Consider the following 15263-nt stretch of genomic DNA (forward strand, 5'->3'; position numbering starts at 1 on the left):
CATGACAGATGAAGGCCAACCATATTTAAAGAATCCTAGGTATTTATCCATATTTGGCTTCTTTTATGATCGCTTGACTTCATTTTTCTCTGCCATCTAGAATGTTAAGTACTTGAGCTATTTTTCTTTTTTCTCTCTTTTTCTTTTTCTTTTTATTTTTTTTGCTAGAAAATCATACCTTCCTCAGGTCCAGATAGAGATCCTAAGGTGAATATTGTTCTAGGATGCTAAGAGTATATAAATCAATTTTCTTTTTCCAGACTTACACTTTTCTTTGGTTTTATATTTTTCAACATTAAATTTTAAGAACTTGAAGACAGATTCAGTTGTAGGCTTAAAAAGTATTAGTCAAAATAAAGGCACAGTCCAAATCATAACATTCTTTCTTAAGCAAGAGAAGTCTTGATGACACTACATTACTAGTTTCTCAGGTCATTCTAGATTTTTTACATGTCTTTTTAATTTGCCTAAATCACTTTTAATATTTCCATCAAGAACAGTTGTTCCAATGTATAGATTCAAGAATAATAAAATATCTTAGCCAGAGTCTTACACAAAGAAAATATAAAAGTAATAAAAAGGAAAAAATGAATATATCGTAAAAAAACGTGGTGCAGCTACATAATACATAGAATGCTAAATCTAATAAAAGTTTAAGAAAGATAAATCATGCTGGAGAAAAAATTTGCTGAGTTGCTCACTGAGGGGGATCAGCCATGGATTTTAAGCTAAAGTTTGTGGTGATTATATTCCTTAAGTATTAAAACCTGGAAATCCACATAGACCAAAACTTATCCATAAGTTCTTACACAGAAAGTTAAAACTGTCTCATTGTTAAATGAACAGGGATGTTCCTTATCAGGTCCAGCTGGTTAGACAGAATTAGTAATGATGAAACACATTAGTCTGTTTTGATGTCTCCAAGTCCAGTAAGTGGAAAATATTACTCTAAAAATAAATGTCAATTGCCTTAATATGTATAATCTGTTTGCCAAAAAAGAAATTTCTAAATACATGTTGAAATTTGTATTAGAAATCAACCTCAATAATTACCCAAATATTTTGAAGCTATTACTCCAAACTGTTCAAAATATTCCAATTTAATATTTCATTTTAGTGCCATAAACTTCCTTCAGTTTTAATGGCCATGCTAGCAAGATGCTTCAAAACTACAACATCTACATTCTTATTAAAAATAATTTATTAAGACAAGTAATTTCTTTTTAAATTTATATTTAAACATATTTCTTTTAGCTTTATACATTTTCTCCAAAATTCAAAAATGACCATGCTAGCATATTATGTATAAAAATGACAAAAACATCCATATACTCATTAAAATTATTTTAACGAAACTATCATAAGCAATTCCAAAACAACAGTTAATTGTCTACATAATTAATATCCTTAGTGAATCTATTTAGTCCTTAATTTTCAATAATGAATACCAAATTTCCAAACATTTGCTCATAATGAAAGTTATTCCCCTGAGCTTATAGCTTTTTGAGGAAGGTAACCAAATCTCTTTAATTCATTCTCTGAGGGGAATAAGCAGTAGATCTCTGGGGAGACTCACCTGTTAATGTGAATTACATTGATACAATTTCTAAGCACTATTGTTCTGTAAATTATCATTTGTAATTTGTATTAATATGAATAAGTAGCCATTGTAAGACGGTGCATTTGACACATTTAATTGAATGCATACCATCCTAAAAACCAAGTTAAACAGAATATCAATAAATACCTAAATTTAAAGTAATGTTAAATGTCACTTATTTCATGCCAGTGAAATGTATTATACTACATATTTACTTTGCTATTAATTTTATAAGCCACAATTTTCTCATTTTATCAAGATCATTTTTAAACAATTTATTCAACTATAATGACTATGCTTGAATATAGTTCTTAATAGTATAAAGAAACAGGGTACTCATATCTAATATGCATCATATAATTAAATGTATTTTCTTATTCAAAAAATGAAACAATTAATAAAGTGTTATCTATAATCACTTCATATAATTATTAATTCCATTTAAACACTTAAAACATCTGAAAGATTTAACACTGCACTTCTTATTCCAGGCCAATTTTTTCAATAATTTATATCAATTTTATGAGTAACACATTGTTCATATAAAATAATTTTTCCAGTTTCTGTATTTGCAAACTATGGTATCCAATATTTTCTACAAATTTCTTGGTTCTGTTGTGCCAGAGACAGCAGAGCTAATTCCATTCTATGACTGCCAATTAGAAATAGAAGTCTGGAGAATAAAAATGTAGGTAAAAAGTTAAAGTTAACCTTCAATAATTTATAGAAGATGATAGCAAAAGGATAAAATGCATATGAGGAAATATATTAGCAAAGAAAATGGAAAACATATTCAAAATACATTCTGAAAATTTAAATGTGATTAACAAATTGGGAAATGCATTTTTATGTATCAATTGAAATGAAAATAATATATAACATAACCAAATTAAGGGATTTTAAGTTACTAGAGGTGTTAAAAATTTGTTCACTCATATACATTTTTTTCCTTAACGAATCAATCTCAATGACACTCACAGAATAAGAGGCTTGAAATACCTTTGATTTCTACTTCTCATCAAAAGCTGGTTGAATATTTGGCCCAATCCAGACCAAATGAATTGGGTATAATAAACATTTTTAATGAGTACACAAAGAAAGTTAACTGTAGGGCACTAAGCCAAAAAATAATAAAATTCCATAGACTAAGATGGCCATTACGGTATGATTATAATAAACTTTTGTTAAGCCATTAAATGACCGGATAAACCACTTTCCAGAGAAGGAAAGATCAAATATTGGTACATGGAAATAGAAAGACAGGCAACTAAGCAGACCAGTGACAAAGCTCTGATATTAACCAGTAAAGGTCTAACACAACCAAAGAACACCTATAAAACCTATAAGAGTTAGAAGTCTCCTCAAATGCCCACGCATGAATGTAAAGATGTGAAGACTGAGAAAGAACAGGGAAATTTGTACCCACCAAAGGAAACCAACAAAGCACCAGCATTTGACCCAGAGAAGCAGCATATCTATGATATGTCTGACAGAGAATTCAAAATAACCCCCTTGATGTTTGGGAAGTCAGGAGAAAATACAGATAGAAAATTAAATGTCTGGAAAACAATTTAGGAGCAAAATGAGAAATTTGACAAAAGAATAAAATAATTTAAAACAACAAATAGATATTCTAGAAATAAACAATATTTAACCTGATTTGGAAAATATGATGGAAAGTTCCAACAGCAGACTTAATCAAACAGAGGAAAGAATCAGTAAGATGGAAGATAGAATACATGAAATTATCCAATTAGAAGGGCAAAAAAGAAAAAAAAAAAGAATTAAAGAAAGAAACAGAAATACAGAAAATATGAAACTCCCTCAAGTAAAATAACCTCTGCATAAGTGGCATACCCAAAAGAGGAGAAAGAGGAAGAGACTTAAAAAGCATATTCAAGGAAATAATGACTAAACATTTTCCAAGAGTGGAGAAAGATGACAGCATCCAAATATAGGAAGATCAGAGGTCACCAATCAAATTCAATCCAAAGAGGAACACCCCGAGACAAATCATAATCAGATTATTTTTAAAAAAGACAAAGAAAGTATACTGAAAGCAGCAAGATAAAAGAAACATATAATATTCATTGGAGACCCAATGTCTCTTAGCAGATATCTCAGCAGAAACCCTACAGTCCAGGGATGACATTGTTAATGTGCTGGAGGAAGAAGACTTTCAGCACAAGAATTATGTATGCAGCAAAACTAACATTTAAATGTGAAGGAGAAATAAAGTCTTTTTATGGCTAACAAAAGCTAAGGGAATTCATCAGCACTAGACCTGCCTTACAAGAAATGCTAAAGGGAGCTCTCCAATCTAAAAGAAGATAACACTATAGAATAGCAAGAAAACATCTAAAGGTACATAACTCATTAGTAAAGTAGGTACACAGACAACCTCAGAATATTCCATGGAACAAAGGTGGTGAATAAACCACTTATATCCATAGGAATAAGACAAAAGGACAAATCTACCAGGACAATAACATATACAACAATCATATATGAGATAAGCAATTTTAAAAGTTGTAACTGGGACTGTAATTTAGTGCAACCATTATGGAAAACTGTATGGAGGTTCCTCAAACAAGTGTGGCTAGAACTACCATACAATGCAGCAATCCTGCTGTTGGGTATATACCCAAAGGAATGGATATCATCATGTCAAAATGATACCTGCACTCCCATGTTTATCACAACTCTATTTACAAAAGCCAAGAGATGGAACAAACTTAAATGTCTACCAACAAACGAATAGACAAGGAAAATGTGCTATATTTACACAATGTAATACTACTCAGCCATTAAAAAATATGAAATCTGCCATTCACAGCAACATAGATGAACTTAGAGAAAACTAGGTTAAGTGAAATAAGACAGGAACAGAAAGGGAAATACCACATGTCCTCACTCATAAGAGGAAGCTAAAAATAAATACATAATAAACAAAGAAAGAACAATCACAATAACACATTGAACTTCAAAAAGAAGAGAACAGATCTGTGGTTACAGGTGCTGGGAAAAGGGGAAAGGGAGGGTGATTAGCAAGAAATTTGTAGAGGCACAAAGAATGATTACATTTTGTAATGATGAATATACTAATTATCCTGATTTGATCATCATATATTGTACATAGTTATTCATATTCAACTGTGTATTCCATATATGTATAATTAATTATGTTTCAATAACAATAACAACCAAGTTGAAACTGGGAACAATAAAATGTCAAAAAGTGTGTGTGGTGGGGGGAGGGAGAAAAAGGTAAAGCATAGAATTGTTTTTGTTTTCTTTTTTAGAAATTAAAGTTAACTTGTTATTAGTCTAAAATAAATTTTTATGACTATAACATTTTTTGTAATCCTCATGATAACTGTAGTGGATTGAATTATGTCCCCCCCAAAACTCACTGAAGCTTGAATTGTGTCCCCAAAATTTTATGTATTGGAAACTTAGTCCCCACTATGACTGTTAAGAAGGTGGGACATCTTATGATAATTGAAAGGTGATTTGATTGTAGGACTGTGCAGTAGTGAGTGGATTAAAAATGGAGGTCAGGGGCATGGTTATGAGCGCTTTAAAAGAAGAGGAGAGTCTGTCTTTCTCTCTTTCTCTCTGCTTCTACCATCTTGCCATGTGCAACCCCTGGGTCACTGTCACCACTACCAGATGGACTTTGGACTTCCCAGCCTCAGAAACTGTAAGCAATAAATTTCATTTATTTTATAAGTTACCCATTTCCAAGTATTTTGTTATAAGCAATGCAAATGGACTAATACAATAACCAAAATACTAAAATAGAAAAGACATACTAAAAATAAATAGCGAGTAGATCAAAATATACAGCTAGAGAGAACCTCTCAGCCACAAAGGAAGAAGACCAGAAAAAATGGATATACAAAGGAAACAAACAAACAAAAAAATTAAAATGGCAGTAACAAGTTCCTATGTATCAACAATGACCATAAATGTAAATGGATTAAATGCCCCAATTAAAAGACAGAGTAGCTGAGAAGATTTTAAAACAAGAACCAAAAATACACTGCCTATGAGAAACACACTTAACCTATAAAACTACACACCGGCTGAAAGTGAAGTGATGGAAAAAAGATATTTCATGACAAAAAAAAAAAAAAAAGAGCAGGAGTAGCTATACTTATATCAGATACCATGGGACCGTGCCCTTTTTCTAAGTAAAAACAACAGGTGGCCTAAACAGATAAAAGGTGGCGCCCAAGGGAAGTTAAGGGGGAGGGGAAAGCATAGAGAGGCAAGGCACATGCACATTTGACCTTTTCAAGGATTGGCCTAAGCTTGGAAATTCCCGCCTGCTAAGCATATAAATATGATCTTTTGCGTTACAATAAACGGAACTGCCTGACAGAACCCCCGCTGTTTGTGTGTGTGTTTGTTCCCTAACTGGGAGAGCAGCGGCGTGCTCACCATCTCTTGGAATCTCTTTTTGCCCTGCATCCTGGTGGGTTGGGTGGGAGAAAAGGGTAATCCCTTTGGCCCCAACCCTCTAGGGAAAGGAAAAACCTGTTGGGGTCACGTGTGGCCACCAGAGATGCCCAACAGCTGGTGTCCCATGTGAGGACGGAGCCTCATACCACTTTCACCTTTTCTTTTCCATGGGGATGGCCAAAAATGCCACACAATCCTGACAGACAGATGACGAAGAGGCCCTGACCTACAGTGTAGAGCTTCAGAAAGAAGGACAACATTCAAGAGCAATCTGCTACTGGGGTGAGTACCAATGGCCTCAAGGTCGTATCTTTCTTTTACTTTCATTTCTTTCTCTGTCTTCTCCTTTTCAGTTTTTGGCCATGGGGAATTTTCAAAAGAAACCCAGTGATCCAGCCCTTAAGGCTCTAAGGGATTTGTTAAAAAGTCAGGGGTTAGAGCTTTCAGACGCTATTGTTGCCACAACTTGGGTGGCTGTTCTATCTATAGCACCTTGGGTGCTCTCAGCTGATTTATTCTCATATGATACCTGGGACCATATTCAGGCCATGGCTCAGAAGAGGGAAGTCCACCAGGGAGTCGAGTCGAGCCACCCTTAGGCTTTTATCCCACTGTATCCGCCCTTAAACTATGTTTTAAGCCTAGCACTAAAGATGACTCAGACTCCCCATGTACAGAGTGCATTTGGACAGCTTTTGCTGAGGAGCGAGCACAGGACAATACAATTAGTGAACAGGGTTATCAACAGCCCAACCTAACGCCCGACGGGGCCCCTTGTGCAAAGCTCTATCCTGAACTTATCCCTTTTGGTGATAAGGTAGAAGAAAAGCAGGGTCATAAGACTCTGCTCCAAAACACCAAGTGGGCTAAATTTGAAAGCCCACCCCCATCTTTTTCCGAACAACCCCAAGCTTTCCCAGTTTCAGCTCCTCTTTTCAGTAAACCCGAACCACTTAAAGATACATGGGGAAATCCCATAGATCAGCTAAAACCTTCATTTCAAGCCTACCCTGTTAATGTTAATCCAGGGGCAACAGACCAGCCCCTTGGTTTCCTTGGGAAGCCCAGGATTTAAAAGAACTACAAAAGTCTGTTGCCAAGGATGGCCCTAATTCTCCATGGGCAGAAACTATCCTTCAGGGACTAGCCCACCAGCCCTGCACCACTCAGGACTGGAAGATGTTATGCAAGGCAGCCCTCCCCCCAAATTTGTTTATTAAGTTCCATGCCTTTTATAAGGAGGAGTGCCATGCCCAAGCGGAAAGGAACCAAGCAGCCAATCCTGTCATCCCAGTTACCTTTGGCATGTTGTCCGGAACTGCAGATCAATATAGTACGGGAATCCAACAGGCGGCAATCCCGCCTCCTTACCAAGACCAAGTCAGGGCTGCCACATTAGCTTCCTGGGCAAAGCTTGCAGAGGGCCCCATGGAGCCCCCAATTGCTGGAATAACCAAGAGGCCTAATGAAGACCTCCCTTCCTTTATTGTTAGGGTAGAGCAAAATATACAAAGAAAATTTCCCCCCGGCCCACTCAGAGATCAGTTTGTTAAGATGCTTGTATGGGATGGAATGACCACTGATCATAAGTTGGCTTGCACAGGCTTAAGGGACCGATCCATGAAGAAGTGGGTTATCACTTCCAAGGAGGTAGGGAGTCAACATTTTCAAGCCAGGACTTTATCCACAGCCTTGCAGGCTCAGACACAGAACTTAACCGAAGTCTTCAAGGCATATACTGCCCTGATCCCCTCAGGAAACAATACTTCCCTACCCTTTAAGGGACAATGTTTTGGTTGAAGAAGACAAGGTCATTTTAAAAGCCAATGTACAAAGGCTAAAGCCAAAAAACCCCCTATCACACCTTGCCCCCAGTATAAAAAAGGATTACATTGGAAAAAGGACTGTAGGTCCAAATTTGACAAAGATGGCAATCCTTTAAACTAAGCCAGGGGCAACCCCTAGCCCCATCACCTCAAGGGGGTCATAAAAGTAACCAGCCAAAAGGGCCCAGGGCTAATTGGACAGTCCCTATAGTCCCCAGAGTAAGGCCAAAAATGGACCTCACCATCGAGGATAAAAGGTTCTGATGCTTAATTGATACAGGGGCAAATGGAACTGTCCTCCACCAAGAGGAAGTGCCTCCTAGCTGGGATGTTGTCCCTGGGCCTCAAATCCTCAGGGTGGGAGGTGAAACACCATCTTTTGAAACAAAAGGATGGTTAAAATGGAGAGATGCAGATGGCACCACTGTGGAGGTGAAGCCCTTCATCGCTTCCAGACTTAATGGTAATCTTTTAGGACAAGACATCCTTGGCCAGGCAGATGTTTACATCACCACCAATCATAAGAGCTTTTATGATGAGCTTTTAGATAAGGAAGAATACCAACAAAAGTTCAACACATGCTGTCACCCTAATTACAAAATGAGAGCTCAGCAACCCCTCCCCAGAATCAGAGTTCACCCCCAATTCTAGAGGCCACTGCACCGCTGGTCCCCCAGATTAAGTGGAGAGATGGACTTCCAATATGGGTGGAGCAGTGGCCACTCCCTTCTCACAAACTACAGGCTTTAAGAGATATTATCCAAGAACAACTTAGGTTGGGACACATTTGACCCTCTGTCAGCCCTTAGAACATGCCCGTTTTTGTAATAAAAAAGGCTTCAGGAAAATGCAGAATGCTCCAAGATCTTAGAGAGATAAAAAAAAAAAGGATGAGTATTATGGGGACTCCTTTGCGGGGCCTACCTTGGGCCCCTACCATCCCCAGCCACTTGCATCTCATGATCATTGATCTCAGGAACTGCTTATTTTCCATCCCTCTCCATCCACTTGATTGCGAAAGATTCGCCTTTTCGGTCCCATCTACCAACTTCCAAGGGCCCGACGATTGGTATGAATGGGTGGTATTGCCCCAAAGAATGGCCAATAGTCCTTCTTTTTGCCAAAATTACGTATTTCAATTGTTGCTGCCTATTAGGCAGCTTTTCAAAGTTAAATTATATATATATGGCTGATATTATTTTGGGGGCCCCTACACTCAATCAGTTGGCCAACATTTACAAAAGTTTAAAATGTTGTTTGAGTAGGGGAAACCTTCACATTTCATCTGATAAAATTCAAGTTGTACCTCGTTTTAAATTCCTGGGGTCACAACTAACCTCGGAAGGCACCAGCCCTTTAAAACCTCAGCTTTCTATTCAGGATGAGTACTCACTTCCTGAATTACAGGGTCTTTTAGGAGAAATTAATTGGCTTCGATCTTGGATCACCATCCCCACAGGGGAATTAACTCCTTTATTTGAGTTATTAAAAGAAAAGTCTATAACAAGAAAAACTCCATTACAATTGTGCCATAAGCAAATATTACAATTATGATTGCTTTAAAAGAAGTTCCAGACCCCATGAATTTGTTCTCTGATAGTTTATATGTTGTAAATTTATTGCCTGAGATGCTCAATTCTCATATCCAACTGGACAACAAACCTATCAAACCACTAATGATACAGGTCTAGTCCTATTTACAACAAAGAAACCAACCTATTTACGTGCACCATTTAAGGGGGCACCAAGGGCTGCCTGGGTTCCTTTCTTCAGGAAATGTCCTAGCAGACAAAATATCTACCACAGGCACCAATGTTTACACCACACAGTGTGCATCTGATTTTCATGGCTTAACTCATGTTAACTGGAGAGGGCTTCAAGCCTGATTCCCACAAATCCCAGTTTCACAGTTAAAGAGAATTGTACATACCTGTAATTCTTGCATCCCCTATTTACAGGTACTGCCTTTACAACCCCCCATGTAAATGCTAGGGAGCTGAAATCTAATGTTTTATGGCAAACTGGTGTCACTCATTTTCCAGCATTTGGAGAATTAAAATATATTTTCATGTCTATTGACACTTATTCTCATGCCTGTTGGGCTACAGCCCATACTTGGGAAAAGGCTAAACATGCACAAAGTCATTTACTACAATGTTTTGCCACACTAGGCCTCCCCAGTCAACTTAAAACAGATAATGGTAGCAAAGCCTTCCAAGATTTTTTATCCACTTGGAACATATGCCACTCCACTGGCATCCCTTACAATCCTCAGGGACAAGCCATAATAGAATGTCACCATCAGAATCTAAAGAACCAACTTTTAAAACAAAAAGGGGAAATTATTAGCCCCTACCAACAGTTAGGAATGGCATTACTTACCTTAAATATTTTAAATTTTCCAAAACTTTAGCCAATAACTGCTTTCCAAAAACACTGGTCAACCCAATCCCCATGTCCTGTCATTCAGGTGCGATGGAAAGATCCCCTTTCAGGACAATGGAGAGGCCCTGACCTGCTCTTAACTATGGGCAGAGGATATGGATGTATTTTTCCTTTCGACGAACCCAACCCTATATGGGTGCCAGCCAGAAATCTCAGGTTCTCACCCACTGCCCAAGGCAATAACGACCCTGATGAAAACCTTTCTTATGTTTTCCAGGAAAGTCCACTATGAAGCAAGCTTATCTTCTGCTAGTGGTCTTCTCCATGATTGGTGAAGCATATCCACCTTCTTCTCCACACACTCCGGCTAACCAAACATGAACATAAGGGGCTTGGACTTGCTGTTTCTGCAACAAGGAGGATCATGTGCAGCCCTCAAAGAAGAATGGTTTTTTTTACGTAGACCATTCCAGCATTGTTAAAGATTCTTTAGCTAAATTAAGAGAAGGATTAGAAAAACATAGGAGGGAAAGAGAGGCCATTCCAGCTGGTTTGAAGGCTGGTTTAGAACTTCCCCTTGGCTCACCACTCTAATATCCACCTTAATAGGCCCTCCATGCACGTGGGGTAGGCTAACAGACCTTATAAGGCACAACCTAGGGTCCCTCACCATGCTCACCCATGTGGTGAAAAAGGTAGCTAATGAACAACACCCCCAAGACGCTTGGGTCAATTTGGCCCTTCAAAAAATTAACACCATGGTGTAATCTCCTGTTTGGCCTCAGCTTGGTTGGATAGTCAATGATGGGTAAGATCCTCCACAGGGGCAACAACCTATGACAGGCACAACCACACAAGACCAATACAGGTTCATTCAGCCTAGGCTTATTTGGATAGTCAACATTGGGTAAGATCCCCTAATGGGTGGGGGGACAACCTAAGACAGACACAACCACACAAGGCTTCTATTAAAACAAAAAGGGAACTATGGGACTGTGCCCTTTTTCTAAGCAAAAACAACAAACAGCCTAAACAGATAAAAGGTGGTGCCCAAGGGAAGTTAAGGGGGAGGGCTAAGCATAGAGAGGCAGGGCACGTGCACATTTGACCTTTTCAAGGATTGGCTTAAGCTTGGAAATCCCCACCTGCTAAGCATATAAATATGATCTTTTGTGTTACAATAAATGGAACTGCCTGACAGAACCCCTGCTGTGTGCGTATGTGTTTGTTCCCTATCTGGGAGAGCAGCGGCATGCTCACCCATCTCTTGGAATCTCTTTTCTCCCCACGTCCTGTGGGGGGGAGCAAAGGGTAATCCCTTTGGCCCCAACCGTCTAGGGAAAGGAAAAACCTGTTGAGGTCATGTGCAGCCTCTGGAGACACCCAACAAGATACAATATACTTCAAGCCAAGGAAAGTAAAAAAAGATAAAGAAGGTCATTACAGAATGACGAAGGAATCAATTCAACAAGAGGACATAACATTTCTATCTCTCTCTCTGTCTCTCTCTTGATATATGTGTGTGTGTGTGTGTATGTGTGTGTTTGTGTGTGTGTTTGCACCCAACTCCAGAGCACCAGTTATATAAAGCAATTATTATTGGCCCTAAAAAATGAGAGACATACTCCAACACAATAATAGCTGGGACTGTAATACCTCACATTCAGCAAAGGGCAGATCATCCAGACAGAACATTAATTATCTAAGAAACAGAATTAATAGCTACTATGTGCTGACTTGACCTAACAGACATTTATAGAACATTTCATCCAATAGCTAAAGAACACACATTCTTTTCAGCAGCACATGGGACATTCTCTAGAATAGAATATATGTTAAGTCACAAAACAAGTCTCAACAAATTAAAATAATCATAGTCATATCATATACCTTGTCTACCACAATGGAATAAAACTAGAAATCAACAGCAAAAGGGACACTAGAAACCTAGAAATTGTATGAATATGTGGAAATTAAATGAAATGCTACTAAGCATCAAATTGGCCAAAGAAGCAGCCAAAAAGAACATTAAAAAGTTCCTGGAGACAAATAAAAATAAAAACACAAAATTTCAGAACCTATGGGATACAGCAAAAGCAGTAATAGGAGAGAAGCTTATAGCAATAAATGCCTACATCAAAAAAGAACAAAGACTCTGAATAAACAACCTCACATTACACCTTAAGGATCTACAAAAACAACAAACCAAACACAAAATCAGTAGAAAGAGAGAAATAACCAAGATCAGAGGAGAAATAAATGAATTAGAGGGAAAAAAATCACATAGAAGATTAATTAAACAAAGAGTTGTTTTTTTGAAAAAAAATCAACAAACCTTTAGCTAGACGAAGAAAATATAGAGAAGACATAAATAAATATGAAAAAGGATGCATTAAAACTGACACCACAGTTTAAGATGCTACTATGAACAACTATATGTGAATAACCTGGAAAACCTATGGATAAATTCCCAGACACATACAACTTACCAAAGTTGAACTTGAAGAACTAGAAAACTTTAACAGACAAGTAATGAGTAATGAGATTGAAGCAATAATAAAAATTCTACCAACAAGGAACACCCCAGGACCAAATGCCTTTATTGCTGAATTCTACCAAGCATTTAAAGAACTAATATCAATTCTTCTCAAACTCTTCCAAAAAACTGAAGAGGAAGGAATACTTCCAGTCTCATTCTATAAGGCCAGCACTACTTTCATACCAAAACCGGGCAAGACACAATGAATAAAGAAAACTACAGACCAATATTCCTAATAAACACAAATGCGAATATCCTCAACAAATACTAGCAAACAGAATCCAACAGCACTTTAAAAACATCATACACCATGATCAAGTGAGAAACATCCCAGGGATACAAGGCTTGTTCAACATATGCAAATCCATAAAAATTATACATCACATCAACAGAAAGAAGAATAAAACCACAGTCATTTCAATAGATGCAGAAAATGTATTTGATAAAATCCAACACCCCTTCATGATAAAAACACTCAACAAATTAGGAATGTAAGGAATGTACCTCAACACATTAAAGGTCATATACAACAAACCCACAGATAATATCATCCTGAATGGACAAAAATTGAAGGCTCTTCTTCTAAGAACAAGAAAAAGACAAAAATGCCCACCCTTACCACTCTTATATGACGTATTACTAGAAGTTCCACACAGCACAGCAAGGCAAGAGAAAGCAATAAAGGGCATCCATACTGGAAAGGAGGAAGACAAATTATACCTATTTGCAGATCACATGATCCTATGAATAGAAAACCCTAATGACTCCACCAAATTTTGCTACAACTAATACACAAATTGAGTAACGTGGCAGGATACAAAATCAGAATGCAAAAATCAATAGCCTGCCTATATTCTAATGCAAAATAGCCAAAGAAGAAATCAAGACAGTAATACCATTCACATTAGCTACCAAGAAATGAAATGCCTAGTAGTAATGTCGACTAAGGAAAGAAAACCATAAAACATTGGTGAAAAAATTTAAGAGGACCAAATAAATGGAAAGATATCCCATGTTCGTGGGTCAAAAGAATTAATGCCATCAAAATGTCAATATTACCCAAAGCAATCTGCACGTTCAATGCAATTCCTATCAAAACACCAATGACACTATTTACAGAAATAGAAAAAAAAATCTTAAAATATGTATGGAATCTCTAAAGACCCCATATAGTTAAAGCAATCTTTAACAAAAACAACAGAGGTGGAGGTATCACACTTCCTGACTTCAAAACATACTATGTAATAGATCTGCAACATAACCAGTGCCACATTAGACAAGCCCAAGCACAAAATCGCACCACCCACCTCCTCCCCTCCCCTCCCCCTTCCCTTTACGAGAAGCCTCCTGACTTAAACAGAAACCCCTTTTGTTTCTGCAAGGAAGCAGTTGTCCTCCCCATCCCCATTAGCATAATGACTCTCCTTGATGGTATCAGCCAACACTGGGTACACTATATAAGCTCTACCACCCCCATACCTGTGCAGTCCACCATTTTCAGGGCAGCCCTGGGCTGCCTGCCTGTCTAAGCACAGTCCAGCAGATTTTCACTTTTAATAAAGCTTGAATGGCTCAATTTATTTCACTATAAATCTATAGTAACCAAAATTGTATGGTTCTAGCATAAAAACAGACAAATTAACCAGTGAAATAGAGTAGAAAGCCCTGAAATAAACTCACATTTACAGCCAAGTGATTTTTGTAAAAAAAAAAATAAAAAAAAAATACAATGGAAACAATATAGCCTCTTCAACAAACGGTCTGGAAAACTTAATATCCACATGCAGAAGACTGAAATTAGGCCACTCGTTCTCATCATACACAAAAATCAACTCAAAATGGAGTAAAGACCTAAATTCAAGACCCAAAACTATGAAATTACTAGACTTGGGAAATTTTACATGAAATGGGAGCTGGCAGCACTTTTTTGAGCAAAACTATAAAGACAAAGGCAAATTATGTAAAAATACATAAGTGGGGCTACATCAAACTAAAAAGCTTCTGCACAGCATGGGCCGCTGTCAACAAAATGATGAGACAATTTATGGATGGGAGAAGGTGTTTGCAAACTACACATCAGACAAGGGTGTAATATCCAGAATGTGTAAGGAACTCAAACAACTCAACAGCAAAAACAAACACCCACTTAAAAAAAGGGCAATGAACTTGACAGACATTTCTCAAAAGAAGACATGTAAATGGCCAACATGCCAACTTGCTTCACTTCCCCTGTTTTTCCAGTTTTCTCCAGTATCTGTCCTGACCTATTCCATTTCCTTATGTCTTTTCTATAATGTCCTATAACATCCAACTTCTACCCTTCCCCAAAGGTAAATTTTGAATTCTCACAACAGATTTTTGCACATCTTCAGTTACTTCTAATTGTCTTGATTCAAGTCTTTTCCTAAATTGTTCAGAAGTCTGACTTGTTACACTTTTTTTGGTT

This window comes from Galeopterus variegatus, unplaced genomic scaffold (genome assembly GCF_000696425.1).
Source record: "Galeopterus variegatus unplaced genomic scaffold, G_variegatus-3.0.2 Scaffold1575, whole genome shotgun sequence".
Lineage (NCBI taxonomy): Eukaryota > Metazoa > Chordata > Mammalia > Dermoptera > Cynocephalidae > Galeopterus > Galeopterus variegatus.